This window comes from Platalea leucorodia (assembly GCF_965183815.1).
Source record: "Platalea leucorodia genome assembly, chromosome: 2".
Taxonomy (NCBI): Eukaryota; Metazoa; Chordata; class Aves; order Pelecaniformes; family Threskiornithidae; genus Platalea; species Platalea leucorodia.
In genome coordinates this window covers 12,089,421-12,095,420 of record NC_138824.1, presented here as the reverse complement: position 1 = coordinate 12,095,420, position 6,000 = coordinate 12,089,421, and positions in this window count along the sequence as shown.

Below are 6,000 nucleotides of genomic sequence, written 5' to 3'. Positions count from 1 at the left end.
TCAGCTTCCCATGCTCTGCCCGGTGCACAAGAAGCTGGGAGGGGGCACAGCCAGGACAGCTGGCCCAGACTGGCCACAGGGCTGTTCCATACCATATGGCGTCATGCCCAGTATAGAAACTGGGGAAGTTGGCCAGGAGTGGGGGACCGCTGCTCGGGGACAGGCTGGGCATTGGTCGGCAGGTGGTGAGCAATTGCATCATACATCACTTGCTTTGTATATTATTATTATTATTATTACTACTACTACTACTACTACTACTACTACTACTACTACTACTACTACTATTTTACTTTATTTTATTTTGATTATTAAACTGTTCTTATCTCAACCCATGAGTTTTCTCACTTTTACTCTTCTGATTCTCTCTCCCATCCCACTGGGGAGGGGGGAGTGAGCAAGCGGCTGGGTGATGCTTAGTTGCTGGCTGGGGTTAAACCACGACAGTGAATTAGGTAACAGTGGCCCATTCACCTAGGTAAAGACTAGTGATTAATGTCTTAAGCGGGACAGATAACACGTCATGATTCCAAGTCCCTTGGCATCCCTACATACTATCAGTGTCCTATCGTGTCTTTTGTCCTATCGCCTTTTGCCACCACCACTCCGGGGGTCTGGCTCCCACCTTAGACAGATAGAAAGAAAGGATCAGTTTATTTACAATTCATTAGCTCATACAATTACAATTCATTAAGATCTTAAAATAGTCTGTGCTTGACTAGCAAATGTATATACAATATCTACTGAAGTAAGTAGCGACGGATTCATTAAACAAGTGACCTTTTCCTGTTGGGAACTGGAGAGTCCTAGTTCTGCTAACAATTCGCAGTTACCTTGATACCACTTGCCACACGCTCCTATAGGAAATAAATAATAATTACACTACTATTAAATAAGTTTAATAGTAGTGGCATTCGTCAGTTCTTGAACTTGATCTTTAAGATGTTGGTATTTCTTTACTTTCTCCGCCGCTGCAGCTGCCAAAGATGTTAATTTACTCTCATATCGAACTGTGATGTCTACTACAAGGGCCTGACCTCCTTTAACGGATACCAGGTCCGGTTTGTATAATTCATTTTGTTCATCTTTCAGCAGTGGCTCCTGGAACACTACCCAACCTTTCTTTTTGGCTTCAACCACCAAAAATTCACACAGTTGGTTATGTCTTTTAACCCTAGCGCCTCGCACTGCGGGGCAGTATCCAATAATATGTGAGCAGGTCTCACTCTCCACCTGACGATGCCGACAAGATTTAATCTAAGTCTCTTGTCTGACCCTTGCCAAAAATTCCCTTGTGGGGTAGGCATTAGCTCTTAGCTGTAACGCCATGATGAGCTTTCTGTGGGGAACGCCTCTGTAATATTCAATCCAGTTGTTATTGATTTTTACCCTTCTCAAAGTTGGAAATTCCACAGGCCAGGGATAGCAGCTTGGTCCAATTCACAAATTCTTGGTATTGCCAGTTACAGGGCCTCGGAAAGATAACGTTTGGAGTGAGTATCTCCCATTCCGAGACTGGTTCCTCACCGCCTACTTCCTCTGAAATCACCATGACCACTCTAGGGTCCCAAATAAATGGAATTTTATCCTTATCTCCTCCTGCTGTAATCCATAATCTTTCAAATTCTTTCTCACTACCCTCTTGCCAAACAACTGTTCTTATTGTCTCATCGAGCCTGTACATTCGAGCCTGTACACTAGGGATCAGCCCTGAGAGTCTGGTAATATCCAGGCCTCCATCCCGAATGCTGGAATACAGGATGGCATCACAGGTACATGCCAGTAGATGTAACCATTCCTTGATGGCAGCTCGAATTGCCAAGTCAAGGGTCTCCAGGTACATAGCTTTTACTTTGGCCTGGTCTGCTAAGTAACTCAATTGTGGAATAGTATATCCTTTCAAGATGTCAGCTTTCTGAAATGGCTTCAGTGAAGCCTTCCCAATCTGTTGTAATCACCCCTTCACTTTTTCTAGTAGTTCTGATTTTGATATTCCAGTCCATGGGTCGATACATAGGCCCAGGTACTTTTCAGAGCTACCAGGTTCAATTATATTGAGGGGAGTGCCATTAATTGTCCATGGAGGACAGTCATTGATCATATATCAATCTTTCATAGGCTTGATGTAAAAGCCGTGGCACTTCTCCCCTTGTGTCTTGCGGCCAGTTAGATCACAAAAGACCTCCAAAATTTCAATATTTTTCTGCATTCCTTCCCACGATCCACTCAGCAGTACCAAGTCATCTGCAAAAGCCATAGTTGTTATATTTTTCAAGCAGTGTTGGAACCCACATCCTTCCTCCTCCAACTTACACAGCAGGGGGGACACAGATAAGTTAAATAAAATTGGAGACATTGGATCACTCTGTTTTACACCAATCCAAATCCCAATGGAATCCAACTGTTCATTCTTCAGGTCAATATGGGTGTTGATATTATGATACAAATTTGTAATCAGAGCAATAATATGTTCGTCCATGCCCTTCTGCTCAAGAGCCATAATGATGTGAAAATGGCTCACAGTGTCAAAGGCTTTTGCTAAATCAACAAAGACTATGCCCCAGGGGTCAGTGTTCCTTCTTTGTATTTCGAATTAAGAGCTGTAGTAACTTCAAATTTTCCACACATCCTGATGACCTTATAAACTCCCTTTGCAGTGGATTAATGGGACATGCCTCAGTTAACCTTGCTGTTAAAATCCTTGAAAACAACCTCACAATGGTCGATCCGATGGTAATTGGTCACCAATTATTGATGTCATTCTGGCGTTCTGGAAAAGCAGATTTTGATATTAACAGAGTCTGACATTCTCTCACCATGTCCAGTGTGGTACCAGAGACTGAAACCACAGATTGAAAAGTTCCATTAATTGAGTGTAGTGAGGATCTCTCTTAGTAAGATCTCTCAGACTTAGCCCATCTGGTCCTGGCACTGAGTTCTTACTCATCTCTTTGATGTTTTTAGAGATTTCTTTTGCTGTGATCATGGCTTCAAATGCTGAGTTGTCCACCTGAGCAATGGTTCTGAAAGCACCTAGGCCCTTGAATGTTCCTGGCGATTTCCATCTCGACTTGAACACCTTGTGCACCTCATCTAGTGGGATACTGCACCTCAGGGATTCCCCATCATCCAGGATGATACCGGCAAGTTTCCCTCTACGCAGGTAAAACAGCCACTGGAATTGTAGGCATTGCCCCTGCTTCACAGCCCTCTTCTTCATCCACTCCTTTGGTGGTTCAGAAGACGAGCTCTGCAGGCCACTTGGTGCTTTCAACCTTGGCTTGCTTTCAACTCGGTCGACTTCGTAAACAGGTATGTCCTCAACTGCCTCATCAACCAATGTTGATGGGTCTTCTTTCTCTGCGATTACCTTTTCAAAAGTTCCCCGAAGAATGTGCAGCTTTTCAGATGTCAACTAATCAGAGATCACTCTTCGATAATGGGACCTCAGTTCCCCATCCACACGCAATCCAATGTTCACAAGATGTTTCCTTTCTGTTGCTAGATGTTTCCTCCATTCTTGATCTTTTTCCCTTCTTTTCACAAGCTTTATTTTATAGAGTCCTCTTCTCTTGTCACTTACCTGTTTGTTTGGCTGTTTTTGATGGAATATGTTCCACAATCAACTTGTTGATGTTCTTACTCCCCTCATACTGCTTATCCAACTTCCGTAACAACTCTACCTCCTCCTCCATCCAGCATTGCCAATGTACTCCTCTTGCAGTACCCTCTTCAGGGTGGGAGGCAATAATCTGTGCAATATTCCCGATAGCTACGTGGGCCAAGCGTTTATGTTGTCCCAGGCCCATTTTTTTATTCAAATCCTCTCTCGCATTCCCCACAGACCCAGCACTCCACGGGGGCAGATTCCATAGCCCCCTTGCACTTTGGGAAGTGGCAGGCAATACTATGATGTTTCATGTTCGTTCTCCCACATTGGGCACACTGGAACAAGACCTTTTTCTTTCCATGCGCTCTCTTCAGATGTTCAATCGGTCCTGACATCTTTCCTATCTGGTTTCCACAGCATGGACATGATGGATTTTTGCCTGAGACGTTCACCACCGGCGTGCCCTCAGATGGCAGGTCCACATTGGCACCCAGCATAGTCGTTGATGGCAATGGAGAAAATTGGGCCATGGCTTGCGGGGGTGAGAGTTCCCCCTCTTCACTCTCAGCCTCCCTTAGGTGTGGGCTGATGGTAATGCCCTTGAAACTCCAAGAGGTAGGTACCTCATACACCTCTGGCAGCATGGCTAAACTGTCATTCCAGGTGGAAGGATGACACTATTCCAAACCATTGATCTGTGAGTTAACAGACTCCAGTCCCTTCAAATCTACTCCCTCTTCCACTGATTTTTCATGGTCTTCGATGGTTCTAGTGACCACTTCGTCTCGCAAGTCCATAGGACTTGTTTGCGTGGCAACCGGTATGAATGTAACGCACATTGGCTGACCCATTTTATCAATCTCAGTGTGAGGGTACACATAAGCCGGACAGCACCACCCTCAAAGGCTGCCAGACTGAGTCCAGCTGTACCCCTGGGCACAGGCTCTGGGCAATGATTAACAATTGATGCTGGAATTTGTTTCACCTTTATAAATACTATCGAGTGGTTGGTGAAGCCAGTCGATAGGGAGAAAGCAATTATAACTCCATCACACTGGGGCTGAGGTCATCTTGGTTACCCCGAAGGGCATCCAGCGGGACCACGAGGAGGTGTGACCTCTGCAGCTCTGCCCAGTTAGTAACTATGATCCCATCTTAAGGGAGTCATAGTTACTCCCGCCATATGATCTGCCATTGTACTCACCACCTGCCTGTGCAGAGGCAGTGTACCCACAAGTAACACTGCTCAAGTATTTAGACAAGCTACAAGATGCGGGGGCATAGGGACACCTGGGAGGAGCAGGCATCTCACAGAGCTGAACCGTACGGTCAGGTCTGTCTCTGCATCCCCTAGGCAGATGTGAGCATGGGATCTGAGCCATCAGCGCTCCCAGCACAGAGCTCGCTGCCCCCCCCGGGCCCTACGCATCTGCTAGAGGAAAGTGGGTGGCCTCAAGGGCAGGCTATAACAGTCCAGATCCCCTTGCAGTTAAGCAGGATCAAGCAGGTGAACAAGTTATGGGAAGAGACACAAGATGAATGCTCTGAGGAAGCTGAGGATCGAACCTGATTTGGCAGAGAAGTCGGTGTTCAGAAAAACGAAATGGAGATTTCCCCACCCCCGTTTCTGATACTGTCGTGGGGAACATTACAGTGCAAATATGGAGAGTTTCTTCAGTTTGCCATTTAGGGACACTTGCCTCCTAGAAGCTCTTCTGTTCTTTGGGTGTGTTTAGCTTTGATTAAGTCAAGGAGACACATCATTCAGTTCTTCATCTCACTGTCCTTCTCTTCGCAGCCGCTTGGTAACTCTCCAGCCTGGCTATCCACAATCCCAAAAGGTCACCGAAAAAGAAAATCACATGTGTACCTGTTTCCATGATACTACTTTTCCATTGAGTATCAGAGCCTGCCAGACCAGACTAACCTGCCCAAGCGGCTGAGCCGGAGAGCAGTCCATTAAGAAGGGAAATGAGAGCAAGATGTGGAAGATGGCCCACAGCAGAAATGTAACAAATAAGTGCACAGGGAGACACATCAATCACTAGAGCAACAGGAACAGAGAGAACATTTAAAACTGTAAAAAGTCTATCCAAGTACCTAAATAGTGTATCTAGCTGTCCCACAGCCAGCAGACACTGTTTGAAGAGTCCATAGCTTAGCCAGCTGGAGAGGCTTGACTGCTGTTGAGAGCTTGTAGAGTTGTAAGAACATTGGCTACACAAAAAAGGCTGGTTAAAATCACTTCAGCCCTTGAGGCGATGTTGGGAAGAGGATTTTTCCCACAATATGTCACAAGTCAGTAACCAGTGCAAGGCAAGTGGCCTATGCTGCTGTGCCTCAGGCATCTACAAAGGGGAGGAACAAGATTCGTCTTTCTTCTGAAACAC